Here is a 22,288-nt window from a genome sequence, read left to right as displayed (position 1 = left end):
TGACACAGGTCTCACTGGACCAAAATCAAAGTGTCAGCAGGGCTGAATTCCTTCTGGGGGCTCTAGGGAAGAATCCATTTCTTTACCTTTTCTAGCTTTTAGGAGCCACCCACATTCCTAGGCTCAGGGCACCCTATCTCCAACTTCAAAGCCAGAAATATTGCGTCTCTCTGACCAATTTTCCGTAGACATTTTTGCCTCTCTGAACTTTGCTGAAAAAGGTGCTCCTATTTCAAAGGCCCATATATTTATATTGGGCCCACATGGGTAATCCAAGGAACTCTCCACATCTCAAAGTCATTAATTTAATTACATCTGCAAAGTCCCTTTTGCCATGTAAGGCAACATACAGTTGAACCTTGAACAATACAAGGGGGGGTGTCGTTAGGGGCACCAACACCCCCCCCAAACCGCACAGTTGAAATTTAGCATGTAACTTACAGTGGCCCTCAGTAAACAGTGTTCCTCCGCATATACGCTTCCATATCCGCAAACTCAACCAACCGCAGAACGTGTAGTACTGTAGTATTTACTACTGGGGGGCAAAACTGCACATAAGTGGACCCACACAGTTCAAACCCATGTTGTTCAAGGGTCAACTGTACTTCCAGTTTTCAGGGATTAGGGTGTGAACGTCTTTGGGGGTGCCATTATTCTGCCAACCACATTATCTGTCTCAGTGGCTTCTCCATTTTTCTTTTCTTTTTTCTTTTCTTTTTGGCTGTGTTGGATCTTCATTGCTGTGCGCGGACTTTCTCTAGTTGCAGCAAGTGGGAGCTACTCTTCGTTGCGGTGCACGGGCTTCTCATTGCGGTGGCTTCTCTTGTTGCAGAGCACGGGCTCTAGGCATGCGGAATTCAGTAGTTGTGGCACGTGGGCTCAGTAGTTGTGGCTTGAGGGCTCTAGAGCGCAGGCTCAGTAGCTGTGGCACACGGGCTTAGTTGCTCCGCGGCATGTGGGATCTTCCCGGGCCAGGGATTGAACCCGTGTCCCCTGCATTGGCAGGCAGATTCTTAACCACTGCGCCACCAGGGAAGCCCTTCTCCATTTTTCGACAGTGGAGACTGTGAGGGACTATTCTGTAGAGCCAGAAAGAAGCTAGGGTGATGATCTTTCTTGTTTATTTGCTTCTGACCCTATTAAGCATTGCAGTATGGAATGACTATCTTGCAGGAGGTATTAAGCTCTTCTGGCTTTTCCTCACCTGAAGAGCAATAAAATCAAAGAACGCAAGAGTAATTAAAACAAGGCTACTGAACTGTTCTGTGCAGCATTTTGTTTTTAGCTTCTCTCCTTATATAGACAAGAATATCTCCTTGAAAGGAACTGGGATCTGAACTGTACTTTCTTTTAACATGTAAAATTGCCAGGCTAGATATCAACACTTAGTCATTGGAATTAAAATATGAACATAAAGGGATTAAGAGAGTTTACTTGCTCTTTTTGGTAGAGCCATTACCTGGCTCAGTTTCTTAAAAAAATGAACACTCCAAATGTTTAAATTTTTCAAGCCACTCTTGATCATAAGCTTGTGAAGAGAAAAGAACCTGAAGAATTGTATTCTTTCTCACTGCTTGGTAAAAGCTCCAAAAGCCAATCTATATGAAGTGGAAGCATTGTATGGGTTTGGTTGTACTTGATATTTTATCTCACATGAAAGGAATGAAGTGGAAAATGAGTTTTGCACTGAAATTATTTTAAAATCTTGGTGTTCAAACTCACATTATTTAAGTTTTTGTTGTTGGCTTTGTTTGGCTGTTTGTAGAGTTATCGTATGATCCAGCCATTCCACTCCTAGGCATATACTCAAGAGAATTGAAAACATGTTCACATGAAAATTTGTACATGAAAATTCACAGCAGCTTTATTCAGAATGGCCAAAAAGTGGAAACAACCCAAATATCCATCAACTGATGAATGGATAAACAAAAGTTGGTATATCCATACAGTGAATGTTATTCAGCCATAAGAAGGAATGAAGTACTAATGCATGCTACAATATTGATGAACCCTGAAAACATGCTAAGAGAAAGAAACCAGAAACAAAAGGCCACATTTTATATAATTCCACTTATATTAAAAGTCAAAGATAGGCAAATCTATAGAGACATAGAGTAGATTAGTGGTGGTCAAGGCCGGGGGTGAGAGGGGAATGGAGAGTGATTGCTAGTAGAGTTTCTTCTGGGGGTGATTAAAATATTCTGGAATTAGATAATGGTAATGGTTGCATATATCTGCATATATCTAAAAACACTGAATCATATACTATAAAATGGTAAATTCTATGGTATGTAAATATTATCTTTAAAAAATTGCATCAGGACTTTGCGTATCTGGTCTGACATGTAAGAAGCTTGGAAGACACCACTCCACCTAACAAGTACAAGTCTGAACAAACTGAAAAAACTCTGCTTAGATCCATTAGAGAAGGGAGGTCACAGCACATACTGATGCCTCCAAAAACTGGAGAGACCAACAGGTGAATACAGAGAATCACAACTTACTGGAGCAGCAGTCTCCAAGGGAACCAGTGCTGGGGTAGGGAAACCTGAACTGTAATTGATGAATTGCTAGAGAGTCAGCGTGGACCACTCTGAGAGTTAAAATCCCCAGGGAAACCCAGTCATCAGGAGGCCTCCACACTTTTGCAAGTTTTACCTCTTGGATCTCTACCAGGTTCACAGATGTTGTGATCATCTATGCAGAAGATCTAAAATAATCGAAAAGGGCTTCCTTGGTGGTGCAGTGGTTAAGAATCTGCCTGCCAATGCAGGGGACACGGGTTTGAGCCCTGGTCCGGGAAGATCCCACATGCCGCGAAGCAACTAAGCCTGCGCGCCATAACTACTGAGCCTGCGCTCTAGAGCCTGCAAGCCACAACTACTGAGCCCACGTGCCACAACTACTGAAGCCCGCATGCACAGAGCCCGTGCTCCACAACAACAGAAGCCACCGCAATGAGAAGGCCACACACCACAACAAAGAGTAGCCCCCACTCACCACAACTAGAGAAAGCCCACAGAAGACCCAATGCAGCCAAATGAATAAATAAAATTAAAAATAAATAAATAAACAAAATAATTGACAAAAACCCTGGAACTAATAAGCAATTATAGCAAGGTTGTAGGACACAAGGTTAATATACAAAATCACTTTCCTATATACCAACAATACACAAGTAGAATTTGAAATTAATAGCACAATACCATTTGTATTAGCACCCCCCAAAAGGAAATACTTAGGTATAAATGTAACCAAATTTGTATACCATCTATGTGAGGGAAACTACAGAACTTTGATAAATAAAATCAAGAAAGAACTAAATAAATGGAGAGATAGCACATGTTCATGGATAGGAAGACTCACTATTGTGAAGATGTCAGTTCTTCTCAACTTGATCTACAGATTCAGGGGAATCCCAATCAAAATCCCAGCAAGTTATTTTGTGGATATTGTCAAACTAATTCTAAGGTTTCTGTGAGAAGGCAAAAGACCCAGAATAGCCAACACAATATTGAAAGAGAAGAACAAAGTTGGAGGACTAACACTACCTGACTTCATGACTTAGTATAAAATGGCAGTCATCAAGAGAGTGTGGTATTGGCAAGATAATAGGCAAATAGATCAATGGAACAGAATAGAGAGCCCAGAAATAGACCCACATAAATACAGGCAACTGATCTTTGCCACAAGAGCAAAGGCCATACAATGGAGCAAAGAGAGTCTCTTCAACAAATGGTGCTGGAACAAGTGGACATCCACAAACAAAAATTTGACTCTAGACATAGACCTTACACTCTTCACAAAAATTAACTCAAGGTGGATCACAGACCTAAATGTAAAATACAAAACTATAAAACTCCTAGAAGGTTAACACAGGAGAAAACCCATATGACCTTGGGTATGGTGATATAACACCAGAGGCATGATCCATGAAATAAATAACTGATAAGCTGGACTTCATTAAAATTAAAAACTCTGTTCAGTGAAAGACAATGTCAAGAGAATGAGAAAACAAATCACAGACTGGGAGAAAATATTTGCAAAAGACACATCTGATAAAAGATTGATGTCTAAAATATACAAAGATCTCTTAAGAGTCAACAATAAGAAAACAAACAACCCTACTAAAAAATAGCCAAAGACCGTAACAGTCACTCTACGAAAGAAGATATACAGATGGCATATAAGCACGTGAAAAGGTGCTCCACATGATATGTGACCAGGGAAATAGAAGTTAAAACAACAAAGAGATACCACTACACACCTACTGTAGTAGCCCAAATCCAGAATACTGACAACACCAAGTGCTGATGAGGATGTGGAGCAACAAGAACTCTCGTACATTGTTGGCGAGGACAGCTTGGCAGTTTCTACAAAACTAAGTATACTCTTACTATACAATTCAGCAATCACCCTCCTTGGTATTTACCCAAAGGAGCTGAAAACTTATAGCCACACAAAAACCTGCACATGGATGTTTATTCATAATTGCCAAAGCTTGGAAGCAACCAAGATGTCCTTCAGTCGTTGAATGGATAAATAAACAGTGGTGCATCCAGATAACAGACTATTAGCACTAAAAGAAATGCACTATCAAGCTGTGAAAACACATGAAGGAAACTTCAATGCATAATAAAAGAAGCCAATCTGGAAAGACTATGTACTGCATGATTCCAACTAGATGACATTCTGGAAAAGGCAAAACTATGGAGACAGTGAAAAGATCAGTGGTCGCCAGGGGCTGGGGGAAGAGACACGAATAGGTAGAGCACAGAGGATTTTTAGGGCAGTGAGACTACTCTGTACGATACTACAATTGTGAATACATGTCATTACACATTTGTTCAGACCAGTAGAACATACAATGCCAAGTGTGAATCCTAATGTAAACGATGGGCTTAGGATGGTTATCATATGTCAGTGTAGGTTTATCCATTGTAACAAATGTGCCACTCTGGTGGGGACGTTGGTAATGGGAGAGGTTATACATGAGTAGGGGCGGGAGGTATATGGGAGATCTCTGAACCTTCTGCTCAAGTTTTTTAGGAAACTGAAACTTCTCTAAGAAATCAAGTCTATTAAAAATGGACCCATGGGCTTCCCTGGTGGCGCAGTGGTTGAGAGTCTGCCTGCCAGTGCGGGGGACACGGGTTCGAGCCCTGGTCTGGGAGGATCCCACATGCCGCGGAGCGGCTGGGCCCATGAGCCACAGCTACTGAGCCTGCGCGTCTGGAGCCTGTGCTCCGCAACGAGAGGCTGCGATGGTGAGAGGCCCGCGCACCACGATGAAGAGCGGCCCCCGCTTGCCACAACTAGAGAAAGCCCTTGCACAGAAACGAAGACCCAACACAGAAAAAAATAAAAATAAATAAATAAATAAAAATGCACCCATTAGTTATAACTCTCCAAGCCTGAGTAATTTACTATAATTTACTTTTTTAAACTTAATTTTCTGTATGTTTCATTGCTCAAAGGAAGCATTATTTTCCTTATATCAAAGCAAAACTATTTAGCCAGGTCTGTGAAACACTTTTTAATTTATCATTTTAAGCATAGCATATTGAAGAGAAAACATTTCTGGGGGAAAAAAGTCTGAAAAATGGCAACTAAAACATCAGCTCTGTGCCAGTAAGTGAAGATGGTTTGTTTATGTCATACCTGGCATTTTATGTCATCCTGCAAATTAGCTTCTCTCTGTTCAGTTGCCCCTTTTACACGTTTTGACACTTAATAGTAGAAGCCAGGAAGCAAGATTTTTTTCATTTTTACTGGAAGTGATTTTAGCTACTTCGGAACAAATGTCCTAAATATAAATATTACCAGCTGGTCTTGTTGTTTCCACGCTAATGGACACAAATGATTTTCAGTATAAACTCAGAGGTGTACTTTCCCAAAAGCTTTCTTTCAACCAACAAATATGCAAAAGCACAAGTGCTATTTCCTCTACGTACAATCTAGCGAGAGTGAAATGGCGCAAATGTAAAGAATCAAATAGATTTCCAATGTTATTAAATAAGTCAAGAAACTAGCTGAAAGGTGACGGGTGGGGTGGTGAGTGTGACGGTAACAGAGGAGGGAGGGGTCCTATGAAGCTAGAGTTTTCTGGGAAAATATCTGACATCTAAACAGTCCCAATCCTCCTCTTCCCTCCATAGTGAGACATCACAAGTTATTCCCTCCATGTCTAAAGTGTCTAGGTCATTTGGCGCCTCAAAAGAAACATAAAGGAAAAATATGCTATTGAGCAATCTCTATAGACTCATCTGCTCATACATATGTACATGTCGCAATGGTAGCCATAAAAAGATGTGGTTCCTTTGAAACTCTGTCGTTTCCTGTGCTACATGTCTGGTGATTTGTTTTCCGTGGGTCCAGGACAGGATCAACAGACCTTTTCTGTGAAGAGCCAGGTCGTAAATATTATAGGCGTTAGGAGTCAAACGTCTCTAGTGCAACCACTCAACTCTGCCATTGTATCAGGACACAGCCCTAGACAAGGTGGAAATGAATGGGCCTTGGCTGGGCTCTAGTTTACAAAAACAAGCAGGGGCTGGATATGGCCAGGGCTGTAGTCTGTGCACCTGTGCTCTAGATCAACAGTTGCCACCTCAAGGTCAAGTCATGCCTCAATCGATGTTAGAAGTAATTTCTTATTGATAATGGATAATTTAGAGACTTCAGAATTTTATTTTGTAAGAGAACTAAATGAGAGAGGATTTGAGATGAGCCTAGAGACACCCTACACAGTCGTTCTGATGTACTCTTTGAGTCATACCCTGCCATACCTTGAGAGAAAGGCTTGGTACTCATAGCGAGGTAAGGTTAAGACCCCACACTCTGGGGTTAAGGTCCATATGAGTTTGAATCCCAGCTCTGTCACTTACAATCTGTTTCCTTGGACAAGTTATCTCCTAGGGCTTAATTTCTTTCTTTATCTGTGAAATGGGTACATATTAAGATACCTTACCTCATAAAATTGTTTACTGATTAAAGCAGGGAGTACATAATTAGGGCTAGGAATAATGATGGGTACATATTTACATCCACAAGAAATGTTAGTTATTAGTCACCTATCTAAATCCCCTGGAATGCTGAGTCTAACCATTTTTATGCATAAAGTGTTTATCTACGTTTATTAGCACACACTTCCTTGTCCCATTAATATTAACTGGTGGTATGGAAATCAATCAAAATGAAGACTCATTAGAATAAATAGGTTCAATATTTTTAAAAAATCACAGTATCATATTACTTTTCCTTGTAGCCATTTTCCAAATTGTCTTCATATTGCCACATTAATTAGTCATTGTTTGGAACACGTTTTTATGAATTCCATGACTTCCTCCCCAAAGTTTTATCCTGCCATATGCTTTACTCACCACAAAATTGTGTGTATGTTTTGTGGGGGTGGGTGTGTGTGTGTCAAAATCTGGGTCTAGGAGAGTGTGTGTGTAGCACATGTCTCATTCATCATGCATATTACATGCATTGCTCCATCCTCTCCACAGGGCTATTTTTTTAAATTAAAGTATAGTTGCTGTACAATATTATATGTTACAGGTGTACAATATAGTGGTTCACAATTTTAAAGGTTATACTCCATTTATAGTTAATTATAAAATATTGGCTATATTCCTCGTGTTGTATAATACAGCCTTGTAGCTTATTTTATACCTAATAGTTTGTACCTCTTACTCCCCTACCCCTGTATTGCCCCTCCCCCATTCCCTCTCCCCACTGGTAACTGCTAGTTTGTTCTCTACATCTCCCACAGGACTCTTTTTATCTCCACTTTACAGAGCAGGTAACTGAGGCTTAGAATGGTTAGATACTCACATGGCTAGTTGTGGACTTAGGTGGAATTCAAAGCCAGGTGGTAGGGCCACAGAAACTGCCCTGCAACCACTGTGCTGTAACACCGCATCCCATTTGAAGGAAACAGCCGCAAATGAGCAGATGAGACCCACTTATCACACCATCCCAAAGACTGTGGTCACTTAACTGTGCTACGGTTAGAAATATTCCCCATCACATCCATGGCAGAAATCATAGCAAGTGGCATCTGGATCAAGCCCGTGCAAGTGAAAAACAGTTTCAAATTATGGGCGTACAAATTAGGGGATTTAATTCTTAATAGGTAGAATTATTAGATTTTATTTCTGCTGCTCCTGAAAGAGAAGGGGAAAGGATCAGAATCTACGCTTGGTGTCAGAGAAATCTGGCAGGGTCAATAAATAGAGGAATAGATAGACAGTGCACCTTTCACGTGGGAGTATGGTGGGATGTGAGAAGGGAGGAATGGAGACAGGAGCGAGAGAGGCAAAGGTGCATGGCACATGCTTAGTGGAATTTGGAGAAAAGTAATGCCTTATGGAAAAAGTGCAAGGAATTTGCCACCCCTGATGATTTCCTTAATTCCAGGTCATTACAGTGGTTCTCATCCTGGACTGCATATTAGAATCCCCTGGAGAGCTTTGTAAAGCTGCCAATGCCTAAGCCCCAACCCTGAAGAGTCTTACTGGTTTGGTCTATATCTGCACTGTCCAGTACAATAGCCAGTAGCCACAGTGGCTACTTACATTTAAATCAATGAAGATTAAATAAAATTAAAAATTCAATGACTCTGTTTCGCCAGCCCCATCTCAAGTGCTCATTAGCATGGGTGGCTGGTGGCCAGCATATCGGACTGTACAAAAATTTCCATAATCGCAGAAAGGTCTATTGGACCTCGTTGTTCTGGAGGGGGTCACGGCCATGAGAATTTTTTAAAACCGCACCAAGTAATTCTTTTCTTTTTTTAATTGAGGTATGCACTGAGTAATTCTAATGCACAACCAGGATAGAGAACGGCTGGTCCTTGTAGACTTTGTTCTAAAATTTATCACCACCTGCATCTGAACTGATTTTGCTTTTGAAGCAACTATTCCAAGGATATTATTAAAACTAGACTTTTTTTCTGCAGTCAAGTAATGTAGAGGCATATACTTTTATTTAAAACAGCTTGCTTGCTCATTTGCTATAGGAGTAAAGATTTAGGTGAGTTAACTACCAACCTTCAATTGAAAATGTGTAAGTTGCCTTTTCCCACTTAGGTTGAAGTATTACAACAATTCATGCCGATTTTGAACTACCTGTTGAAGGAGTTTAATAAGATAAATTATCTTAAACTGAAGCTGAAAGTTTTATTGTCAACATCTCACATCTTGGGCAATAGATTAGAGGTGACTGATGTTTATGCATTTGGTGATACTCAAAATTAATTAGTTAAGGTAATAAGTGGATTAAGTCTAATGTAAGTTTTAGGAAGTTGTTTTCCTTTCCTATTAGAGAGGAACCTCAATGTGGGGAGACTTTTGCAAACTGTTAAGTGCAATTGATGAAACAAAACGTTGTCAAACGTAGCATTGAAATGAGAAAGTGGAAAGGAATTCACTTTGGTGTTTTTTGTTATTGTTGCCTATTTTGTTTTGCCTAAGAGTTTTCAGTACAGATTTTTCCGTCTTCTAAATATGATATTCATCTTTCCTTAAGGTTTGCTTTACTTCCTGCTTATTTGTAAATATCTAATTTGGGGTTGAGTTCTCCAATTTGGGGTAACATTTCTTCAGTATCCCTGTATCTTTTAGATAATCTTGTTCTAAAATCCATTTCTTATTTAATGAGCAGTGAATCTGCTCACATCTGAATAAATTACCTGCTCTTCAGAGAGTTTACCTGACATCTTACCCATAATGAGTGTCCTCTCATCTGAGTGTCCTTCTTGGGTGAAACCTGCAGTATCCATCCTTATAGTAGCTTTCCTGTCAATGTGGGTAGAAGGAGCAGCCTACACAAGAAGTGCCATCCTCTGCATCATATTGAAACCAGTGACGTCACACCCATATATCTCTATGAGAATCAGAAGAAAATGATCTTTTCTAGGTCTACCCTCCCCAACACATAAAATGAGATACGAACATCTCACTATACCCCTGAAGGTATTTCTCCAAGTATAATACTGGATCTGACTCTCTGGGCATCCAGATTTATTGGACAAACTGAGGGGCTCTCATAAAGAAAGCATCCCTGTAGGGCTTCCCTGGTGGCGCAGTGGTTGGGAGTCCGTCTGCCGATGCAGGGGACACGGGTTCGTGCCCCGGTCCGGGAGGATCCCACATGCCGCGGAGCGGCTGGGCCCGTGAGCCATGGCCGCTGAGCCTGCACGTCCGGAGCCTGTGCTCTGCAACGGGAGAGGCCACGACAGTGAGAGGCCCGCGTACCGCAAAAAATAAAAAAATAAAAAAGCATCCCCGTAGACCTCTATGTTTACGTCCTCTTGCGCTCCCCTTCCCATCTGTTCTGCAACACGCTGCATCATTCATCTTTCCTAAAACACCCCTTTCATTGTGTCACACCTCTACCCAAAAAGTTAGCATGCATATTCCTACTTGTAAAGGGTATGACACTTGGGAGGTTTCCTAAAATGACTATTTCTCTTTCTTTCAAACAAACACCAGTGCCCTGACCCTTGCTCCCGGAGGTGATTGCCCATCAGCTTTCTGTTTGTTTCCTCCTGCTTCCCTGCCTCTATTTGTGCACATCTCTGTGCCTCTGCTCCGTAAAGGCTCTGGGGACTCAGCTGCCCTCCATGCATTTACCAGATTTCTCCCAGTTACAGAGAGGCCTTCCAATTCTTGTCGGGTGCTCTGTGTCCTACTTACTTTGCACACGTGTCTTCCAAGGGACTCATTGAAGAAAATGTCATTGGCATGCTGTGATACAGCCTAAGGGTTAAACCTATGGCATTTGGAAACAGTTTACAGTTACCTAATACTTGGCTTTGATGGTAGATATTTAGATCTAAAGGATCTAAAAGTTACTTTCTCTGCAAGTGGGTTACAGTAGTAGCAGGAGGATACTAGAACTTAGACCAAAGTCAAGTGCTGGAGGCGGGGAGAGGACAGACAGCTATGGTTAGGGAAGCAAATGACAGCTGGGAAGAGAATACAGAATCGTCCTTCTGTGCTTTTACTTGTCACCTCACCTCTGAAAGTTCTGAACGATACAAAAGTAGAGCCTGATAATTAAACTAAAAGATCAGATTTTCACTGCAGTCTGTACGGTATCAGAAGGATTGAAATGTCCTTAACAATTTTTCACTTTTTTTATGTACAATCAGAAAAAATAGCAACACCTCAAGTGCCAATTCTATGGTACCGGTCAAAAGAGGGTAATTGGACCAACAAAAGTTTTATCAGTAATAAATGTGATCTAGATGAAATTTCACTCTGCCATTTTATCAGATTAAGTCATAATTCTGAAAGAGAAAAGCATCACCTATTTCTAAATATTGACTATATATTATTTAAAACCTGGAGGATGTCATTAAACATATATTTATCCTCTTGTTCATAAAAGAGTTTCTACATGTTCTGCAAAATGACCTATAAAGAATAGTTTTTATTTTATCATCTGGTTGAGCAGCTACTCTCTTTCCACGTGAAAACGTAGAAAGTGAAGGAATGACCTGCCATGTCATTCAGTGGGGAGAAGTACACGAGAGGTCCCAGGGGTAGGACTCCAGATTCAAACCGTTTAGAACTGTGATCTGTGTGCACAAAAGAAGTAAAGGGAGGTGAGGTTGACTGGCATATCATGTACATCCCCAAATCTCACCATACAGTTTGTTACTCACTCATACTTTCATAGTGTCTACGATTGGTGGCACAGCTGTGTTCCAAACCAGGATTCAAGGACCCAGGCTGTTTTATCCTGTGGCTCCACTACCTTCAACACAAGAAGATGTTGATTTGGTTATTCACTGCCTCATAACAAACCACCCCAACCTTGGTGGCTTAAAACAACCACCGTTTTATTTGCCAACGGTTCTGCAATCTGACCTGGGCTCAGCTGGACACTTCTGCTGGCCTTGACAGTGGTCGCTTATAAGGCTTCACTCCACTGGGAAGTTGTCTGGGAGCTGAGACATTGGGGCAGCTAAGCTCTTCTCACTCTCCATGTGGCCTCTCCACGTGGTCTGTCCAGTATAGTAGCCACAGTTATGACGTGGTGGTTCAAGGGTCCCAAGAATGGAAAAGCAGAAATTGTCAGGCCTTCTTAAGTCTTAGGTCCAGAATTACCTCACCATCGTTTCTGCCAGATTTGATTGGCTAAAGCAGATCACAGAGCCAGTCAGGAATGAAGAGCAGGGGACACTAGGGCATGAATATTGAGAGGTGTGGTCCATGCCTGGGAGTACCACATGTGGCTCTGAGAGGTGTTGTCTCCAGGTTTTTATCAATTTCATGTGAAATATTATATTAAATAACTTTAATTGAGGGTTTAAATTCCATAAATGAGTATCCAGATTACATGAACCATATTGATTATCTGCTGGAATGATGACTCTTTTCAGCATTTGAGTTTTGGGGATAGTGGAGGCGAAGGTATATGCCGTAACAGGAAAATTTTTACTCTGAATTTCTCTTTAAGTGTAATTGTTCTAGTAAAGAAAACCATCTGACGTATTTTATTGTTTTTAAATTCTTTCCTCTTACTAAATACCAGCAGCAACAGAAGCTATGTGTGGCTTACATCAAGAGATGATTCACCTCACAGAATCCTAGTAAAAAAAACGGACCGAGTCCCTAAATTTTGAGTCAGTAAGGTCTTCCATGAAATCATTTCTCAGTCTGTCAATTATAATCACAGTGGTTCTTTTGTTGGAATTCACTTGAGTCCACAAGAGGACTATAACTTCATATTGACTGGAAAACAAAGATGTCTTTTTGAGTTAGTTTTGGTTCAGCGCCATGTGGAACACATGGAGATCAAGGTAATTAGTGGTCAGGATATGTTTTAAATCTTTCCTTTTCTCTCCGCTCTTCATGACTATCTCCCCGCCACCTCCACCGGCAACCTGCACCCTCTTAAACATGGCCACGTGGTTACACCCACTCTGACCTCTATACCCTCTGTTCAGGAAATGAACGATTTCTCAAGGACTATTGTTCCACAAAGAGTGTAAGATTCAGAGCATGGGCTGTACTTGAGAATAAAGGAGAATGAAACCATTTTGTTTTTTAATGGTTTTTTCTAGTGTTAGAAAAAGGAAGAAGGCGGTGTTTTTAAAATGTAATTTTTAAGAATTGAGAATTTATCCTAAACAAAGAAAGCACCCTATGTGCCTTATCATGCTCTCAGGGGTTTTACCCAAGGCTTCCGTCCTTCTTTGGTTGATTCCTAATAAGGACAGTTTACACAGTTACAATCCAATTACCGTGTGTAGATCCCTGTGGAAAAGGGGATTTGTTTTTGAAGAGGAATCCTTTTGGAACTCCAGAATATCTCTTCAATATAGTCCTATGAAAATAAAAAGCAGGAAATCCAGTTTCAATTTCTCTGCCTTCTTTTTGTCCCTCCCCCTTAGCACTGCCTTTCTCACACACACACACACTCACATGCTCACTCACTCAGCGGCACAGCCTGCCTCTGTTCTGAAGGGACAGGAACTTCTCAATGGTCCGATGAAAAGATTGCATTTTTTTGGCCCCAAGACTCATGGTAGCGGAGGTCTCTGGCAACAGAAGGTATCGTGGGAGTCACAGCTATGCCAGCTGGGCCATTTCTCAGACACTCGTTGCAATCTGCCATTTCAGGATGCAGTTTTCACCAAAAAAAATAATTTTTTTCAAGCAGACTCAAGTTCCTACTACAAGCTTAGTTCAGTGAAATTAGAGAGGACAGCAAAGACACAGCTGAATATAATTCATGGGTAAGCAATATAAATATCTATACTTCTATTTCTTTTCCAGATTACTGTGATAAAATGTTGTGATTGTTCCACCTTTGTCTTGTGATGTGGGAAGAAAAGTGGATTGATCAGTGTCTGAGATGTGTGACAGCTAAGTACTGTCTGTGCCAATAGAGATTTATGAGAACGTTATTTTTAGACTGAATGACAATGTTGGAGCAGCTTGAAATGAGCAACCTGGACCAGGAAGCAGCATGCCGTGATGAAACGGAACTGGGCTGATTTCTCCAAAGATTCAGTGCAGGCTGTTTTTTCAGGTCTGAAAGGGTAAAGTGGCTTATCTTCCCCTCTAGACTTCTTGAACTTGGGGCAACATTTTAGTTGCCGTGGCTCTGATAAATATGGGCTTTGGAGAACAGCTCAGATATTAGATAAGGCTAATCATAAACCGAACGTGCTCTGCTTTAAAAAAGAGGAAAACCTTAAGCTTCTGGATTTTTAAATCATCTGGTTTACCCTATTATAAGGTTATGTCTCAGAATGAAAAGACTCGGTGGTGGGAAAAGGCAGAATGTGACCCTTACCACCCAGATCCCACTCTGCTACTGCAGAGTCACCTAACTTCTTTGGATTTTGCTTTGCTCCTTTGTAAAGGTAGGGGTTGGATTGACTTATCAGGAGAAGTGGTGAAATACCTATGATAGTTACTGTCTAGATTCTGGAACCTGCAGCCATGCTTCAAATTCTAATTCTGCCATTTACTAGGTGTGTGATCTTGACAAGTCACTTAAGATTTCCTCATCTGAAATATGGGGGTAATAATGGTAACATAGTCCTTAGAGTCGCTGCAAGAACTACATGAGTTAATATAAATAAAGGACCTAGAACAGTAGCTAGCAGAGTAGTTAGCAATTATCTCCAAGGTCTAGTCTGTCTCTGGAGGTCTGTCGTTCTCATTTCAGTGAACTAAGTTTAATTATAGAAAGACAAGCAAAACTATCAGCTGCTAGAGCTGTCATTGAGAAGTTTCTAATTCTTGTAAATGTTTCCCTTTTCCTCGCTCTTGGGATCTGTGCAGGCTCTTTTACCTCTTCCCCATCCAAGAGTCAAGTGAAGCATAAAACTCAAAATTAAATTGGTGGCTGGTAGACAAGTCCACAATTCAGCTAGGGATACACAGGAATGAAATTTGCCTTTTGTTCTGACGTTTTTGCCTTTGGGAACTTTGAATATGTGGCTCTTTTCCCGTCTATGCCAACCACTGGAAAGGTTCTTTCCACTGGAAACAAGATGTGTGTGACGAGTGATGTCTGGGTTTTTTTGGTGTTGTTTTTTGTTTTTTGAGTGGTGGTAGCACAGCACTGGGTTTGACAATGTTCATTTCTACTTTGGTTTATCAATAATCCAGATAAATAGGCCATTTGCAGATAACCACTTTTATTTCGCCCTAGCTTTTACATACTTTACAATATCCCCAAGTCTTACTGTGTCATGTGATCTCTTTACAGGTTCTTTGGGGTGTTGCCCAGAGAAACAAAATCTTAGGAGAGGAGGAAAATGTTGATCCCAAAGACAAATCCTAATCATAGATGTGCCTTTACTTTTAGTCTAGTACAGGGGTCAGCAAACTTTTTCTATAAAGAGCCAGATAGTAAATATTTTCACCTTTACAGGCCAGACAGTCTCTGGTACAACCACTCAACTCCTCCACTGTAGCATGAAAGCAGTCATAGACAATACCTAAAGAAATGGTTGTGGCAATATGCCAATAAAACTTTATTTACAAAAACAATCAGTAGATGGGATTTGGCTCACAGGCAGTAGTTTACCAAGCCCTGGCTTGTCATCATCCCCATTTCATAGATTAGGAAAACAAAGCATGGGGAGAGAAAATAAGCTTGCTAAAAGCCACATGGCTGGAAAGTGGCAGAACTGGGATTCAAGCCCAGGCAGCCTAGCTTGCCAACCTTTGCTTTTAGCCACTGCCCCAAGCTGCCCCCGTGTCAACTCACCCCTGCCTGGGATGCTCATCTCCTGAAATCTGCCTGTCTCATTACCTCACCTCCATAAGAGTTTCTTCAAATATCACATTCACAGTAAGGTTGCCCTGGAAACCCTCCCAGCACTCCTGATTCCCCTCACACTCCTCTACCTTCTCTTTTTCTCTAGGCCTTATCACCTTGTAACTTGCTGTGTAATTTACTCATTTATTATGTTTGTTTCTTATCAGTTTCCCCTACTGGCCTAGACACTCCTGGAGGGCAGGGCTCTTTGTTTTGTTCACCAATAAATCCATGGTATGTAGAATAGTGCCTGGCTCGTAGAAGGTGCCGATTAAATTTTTGTTGAATGAGTGAGGTGCATTTTTCCATCATGTTACTCTAACATATTTTGGTACCCCTTATGTAGCAATCGATAGCAAATATACTAAGGCAAAAGGTTAAAATGGACTGCTATACCAACCAAGCGTTCAGACTTTTCTAAAATTTCTGCTTTTAAAAAAAAGGACCAGAATAGATAAATAAAACAAAAACTATATACAATATAGAAGTATTAAATCTTCCTAAAGATCTGTTGAGAAGAAGTGCTTGAAGAATCAAGAGGAGAATTAGCAAATGTTATTTTGTTGAGTTCATAAAGGAATAACCTCTTTTAAGAGTCCAAACAGGGGTGTGACAGCTATGCAGATACCCTCGGCTTTGCCCAGAAGCTTATGAGGAAAGGAGTTCCTTGTCATTGGAGATGTGTTTATTTTGGAATTACAAAGAACTAGGCAGCCCTTTTCAGACATGTTGGTTGTGAGCCTGGTATTTAAACTTATGCCATGCTTCAGCAATTATTAATTATTAATAAATGACAGCTGGCCACAGTAGAAAACAAAAGAAATTCAGCCCCTGGCATGGTTTATCTAAGTGGCATGCCATTTTTCAGACCTTAACTTACTGATCTGGTCTTTGCTTCTGCTTCTCACCTATATGGAACCACAATCCAGCTGGCTGGCTTGTAAACACGTAGAACAGGCATCTTACGCATAGTGGAACCATTTATTCATGAATTCAACACACATTTCTTAAGAGTTTTTGGTGTCACTAAAACTGCCAGGTTTAAAAAGGGGAGGCAAATTTAGAGGAATGATGATTAAAATTAATTATAACTTTACCATATATTCAGGGCTTGCTGGGAGCTAATAAGCACTCTGCAAGAAATTCACTTGCATTGTCTCATACCATCACTACAAACCTGGGAGTTAAGTCTTTTTCTTTGCTCCATCTTATTGGTGAGAAAACTGAGGCTTGGAGATAATCTGAATCTTGCCAAAGAGCTCATAGCTATTTGAATCCAAGTCTTTACTACCATACCAGTGGGCCTCAATCTTTATTGTGCAAAGATAAGAATCACCCGAGGATTCCGGTTTATGATGAAGGTACTTGGGCCCCTTTCCTTGTGACCCTAGTTCCCTAAATCTGCCTTAGAGCCCAGAAACCTGCACGTTTACAACGATTGTCTGCAGGCCATATTGTGAGCAGCCTTGCATCACTTCTTGTTGGCTCACTGGACCTTGGGAAGTTTATAGTGGGATGAGGTTAAAGAGATGCTGCAATTAGAGATTAGTTTCAAGGACATAATAAAACAATGTGGTGTACACCAAAACCAAAAGTATTTCAATCAAGTTTATTTCATGGGAAAAATCAAGTCTGTTTGTAAAGATGTAATTTAGCTCAAAAGAATGACCTTTCTGAATAAATCACAGATATTAGATGGTTGGCTTTTCAGTTTGCCTTTTGCTTCTTTTTTTTTTCTAAATGTGGAGACATATACTTCTGGTGGGAAGGAAATCTCTTTAGTTAATGCTTTCGGTGAGTTGTTCTCCAGTTAATCAAGATTCTATTGTATTGAGGCTCTTTTTGTGTGCCTCTTTTAAATTGGTTTGTGTTGTTTGTGCTTCTTAATGCTAGTTCTAAATAACTTCTATGATTCTTCTTATTTATTTCCATAATATACAGAATAATACATGTATAATATACATAATCATGCATAGCACGCATAAGAGTATATAGTGCATGGTGCATGCCTTTGATGATAAACAAAACTCATATGAGTGTTAATGTCTTCTGACACCATCATTTTGAGGAGATTGTGTGTAATTTGGGCCTAACAGCAGACCCAACTTACGCTATGCCAGGTTTTCTCGATCTCTGCATTGTGGACATTTGGAGGCAGGTAGTTCTTTATTGCAGGCACAGGGGGCTGTCCTATGTATTGTAGGATGTTGAGCAGATCCCTGATGTCTACTCACTAGTTGCCAGTAGGAAACCCCACCCTAGAGTCATGATAGCCAAAAATGTTTCCAGACATTGCCAATGTCCCCTGAGAGGGCAAAATCACCCCCAAGAACCACTGTGCTATATCCTTTTGTATCATATTGTTACCTTTTATTAATGCTGTCCCATAGTACCCGAAAATAAAAAGGATATTTTTATAACTCTCAAGGGCTTTTGTCTATCCAGAAACATTGGGCCACTTTCAACCTCACATTTATAAAATTGAAACAAATTAGAAATCATCCACTTTCAATCTAAAAAAAAAAAAAGTCCTATGACAACCACTCAAAAACTGGATCCAGAGAGCCTTAAAATGAGTCATCCATTTATGAGATAAACAGTCAGCAAAGAAAAATGCTGGACTGGAATGTGTATTTGAGAATTGAGGAACAGCCAGAAACACATCCTAGGCTGCGCTGGTGGGCTTTGGCGCGCTTCTGGGTGCTTGTTTATTACTTCGTGGCCCATGTGGGTCACAGGGCAACATTGACCTTTGTGTTTGTGTCTTCCTGCTCATAAGAGATCTGATATATGAGTGTGATAGATTCATTATTCCTCAGGTCCGATATTTTTACGCATATTTTCTGCCCTCATATACTGGCATTTTGGGGCTCATCAGCAGGCTCTGTTTCAAAACACTGTTTCTTAGCAGTTTATTCAAATCCAGAAGACATTTTCCCTCATAGATACGATATTACCTGAGTTGGTTAGTTTCCAATTTCTTATTGAACTCATGATGTACGTGATTCACGTAGTCCCTAGACTGACAAATATTTATTGCTTGTGAATTATTTATTCTTCGGTGATAATTAATTGCCAGGTACTATCTTGGATACTGGGGACACCCAGGTCAGTAAACCAGACAAGGTTCTTGCCCTCATGAATCTAGCTGATGTATGTAGCTCATGATGCAGAATGCTAGGGACTGGGTCTCTGCCACATGGTAGTAGATGCTAAATAAATATGTGTAGGGTCCTAAATGATCCCAATCTCTTTATATCAAGGGTTGGCAAACTGCAGCCAGTAGGCCAAATCCAGCCTGCTGCCTGTTTTTGTATGACCTACGTGCCTAGAATGGTTATTACATTCTTAAATGGTTGAAAAAAAAAGAATAATATTTTGTGACTTGAAAATTAGATGAGATTAGAATTTTAGTGTCTGTGAGTAAAATTTTATTGGAGCTTTTGTTTACTTGTGGTTTATGGCTGCCTCTGTGCTACATTGGCAGAACTGGGTAGCTGTGACAAAGACTATGTGAACCACAAGCCTGAAATATTTACTATGTATAACTTTCTAAAATTCTATTTAGTGGGGAAAGTGCTTTCAAAATTCCAATCTTGGAACCTCTCCAGTTCAAACCATTGGTGGTGGTACCTGTAGTATGAAGCAGCAGTGTAGCACCAGGAAAGAGGGAGATAAAACTCTGATGGGAGGTCAAGACCTACTTTCTTAAGTGTCTGGGTGCTTATCCTCATCTGAACTCAGTCCCCTTGACCTTCCCCAACCTTCTCTTCTAATGCTGTCTCCTACTGCTTCTCTGTTACATTTCCTATTGCTGATGTAACAAATTACCATAAACTTAAAACATCAGAAATTTAATGTGTTACAGTTCTGGAGGTCAGTCTCACTCAGCTAAAATCAAAGGCTGCATTCCTCTGGAGGCTCTGGGGGAGAATGTGTGCCTTGCCTTTTCCAGCTTTTGGAAGCTGCCTGCATTTCTTGGCTTATGGCTCCTTCCTCCGTCTTTACACACACACACACACACACACACACACACACACACACACACACACACACACACACACACACACACACACACACACACACACACACACACACACACACACACAGCCACCTCTGCCTCTCTCTGGTAAGGACTCTTACAATTAGGTTGGACTCGTCTGGATAATCCAGAATAACCTCCCTATCTCAGGATCCTTTAACTTAATCCCATCTGCAAAGTCCCTTTTGCCAGGTAAGGTAACCTATTCACAGGTTCTAGGAATTAAGACGTGGCCATCTTATCGTTCCGTCTACCACACCTTCTATCCAGTATCTCCACACTATACTTCTCTCTACCTCTGCAGAACAACATGCAGGCTGAAGGGCATCTCTCAAGCCTTGTATCCGCCAGCCTGGATATTGTAGTGGCTAAGAGGATAGGCTTTAGACTCTGAGTGTCTGCTTCAAGTCATTTGTTGTTGTTGTTGTTCAATAAAAGAAAGCAGATCATGCTTACTCCTGAGTGTCATAAAGCTCACATTTTGTTTCAAAAAGTAACATCTTGTGGTAAAATTGCATCTTTCTTTGGTGGTGAACTTCTTGAATTTTCTAGGAACGGCAGACTTACTACAACCCAACCTGAATCTGATCAATCCTTGAGTGCAGTGGTTCTCAATCCTGGCTGCATGGGTCAGTCAATCAGGAAACCAAAAAAACAAAAAACAAAAAAACGGGTGCTCAACTGCAGAGCAGACCCCTGCCTCAGAACCTTTGCGAGGTCATTAGTCTAATCTCTTTCTTTGCTCATATTTGACAATTTTCGTAATATAAAGGCAAACATATTTTACGCACAGAAACACTGTGACCCCTAGGAATTCTAGAAAGAGGCAACTGAGGAGATGTGGAAACCTCATGGATTTGCTCGGCGACTCCTCGCAAGTCTGGTCTGTGTGGTTCCCACGGGTGCCGCATCTGGGGACTCCGTCCTCAGCTGTGGCAACCTGAAGGGAGAGGTGAGAAGGCGGGAGAGAAACAGGCTGATTTTAGATATTAGACTTCTAGGTACTTCATTGCGAATACTCTGATTTGAACCTTGGGATAATTTGGATAAATCTTGGGTGAATGTTTTGAGAAAGGGCTCTTTAAACAAATTAATTTTAAAAGATGATGTGGACTGAAATTAGGAATGTGGATGCATTCGACCAAGTAACTTATTGGGAGCCAACACTAAATTATCACGCCTTAAAAAGCAATACAACTGTAGTTTTAAGACATGTTTTCAGAGTTTCCCAGCCATTGTGTTGTGATATTTCCTTGACTGTATGTGCGCTTGGCTCTGAAATTAGGCCTCTTGATTCTCAAAATGTCTATATTGCATTAAGGATAAAAATAAAAATGAAGAACACTGTTCTATGTAATTTAGGGCAGTCACTGATACCTCCTGACTTTATCCCAAGATACTCTGAAGGAATATGGTTTTAACCTGTCAGTTCATTGTGTTAATTTTATAATTTCCCAAAAATGGGCCTCACATATTTCCAACTTTAAAAAACATGTTGAAATCGCATGTGCTTAATCTGAAAAAAATCATTAAAATTCACAAGGGTAGAAATATAGATTGGGAGCGGTGAGAAAATTGGGACATAGGGGAAGATGCAGATTATCTGATGTATTCATGACTGCTGATTGGCAGGTGGCAAAAGACAGTGAGATGGTGGAGGGTGGAGGGTGATGAACTGGAGTGGCCCACACAGACTTTTCCAGGTTTGTATGAACACTTCAGCCTTCAGTTATTCAAGTTTGTGGTATAAAATGGATTATGAAGCAACTTGGTCCATTACCCATAATCAAAAATGTAACTGATATTTTTTAAGATGCCACACATTTGATAATAGGTAGCTTTGGATATATCTTTGAAGTCCCTATGTGTTAATTATTTGATGACCTTCTCTCCCAAGAAAATTGTTTTTTCAGCCATGTGCTAAGGATGGGTTTAAGAACCAATTGGCTCTGGGGACAGTATTACCTCCTTTGTGAAATGACTCTTTCAAAGCCTGATCAATGCAGCTGCCCTGCTTTCAAGAAAGCGCCACACTCTTTTCTCTTTCTGGGATTTGGCTGTAGCCTTCTCCTGAGCCATCAGCTGCTATAAGAACTAAAGTCTTAGGAGACAACAACTCCATAAATTCAAGTCATTACAAATAGACCAAGCCTTTTCTCTCTTTTGGCTGATAATTCCAAATTTCCCAAAGAATTTTAAAAGTCTACGAAGTTAAGAGTCATGGGCTATGATGTATAACAGAATCAGAGAAATTTAAAGCATCACACTTCACTTTTTTATTATGCTAAGTGTAGTCATTTGTCAACAGTTTCCAGAACTATGTATTACTTGATTGCGTTGGGAGAAGAAAATGAAGGCTCAAGAAAGATGTATACTGGCCTGATTCTATTTTGCCAGCTTTGGTAATGTGTTTTATTTATTTCTTTCTTAGAGATAAAATATCACTTT

The 22,288-nt window shown here is 40.6% G+C and overlaps 1 protein-coding gene across 2 annotated transcripts in view; it reads left to right on the top strand.

Annotated features, from left to right (window-relative positions):
* The window catches only part of ARHGAP6 (Rho GTPase activating protein 6), a gene marked incomplete at both ends in the record, with an annotated part of 490,865 nt that overhangs the window by 377,176 nt on the left and 91,401 nt on the right, over positions 1–22,288 (top strand). The gene's annotated exons all lie outside the window — the stretch shown is intronic.

This window comes from Hyperoodon ampullatus, assembly GCF_949752795.1.
Source record: "Hyperoodon ampullatus genome assembly, chromosome: X".
NCBI classification, from domain to species: Eukaryota; Metazoa; Chordata; class Mammalia; order Artiodactyla; family Ziphiidae; genus Hyperoodon; species Hyperoodon ampullatus.
This window is presented reverse-complemented; position numbering and strand designations above follow the sequence as displayed.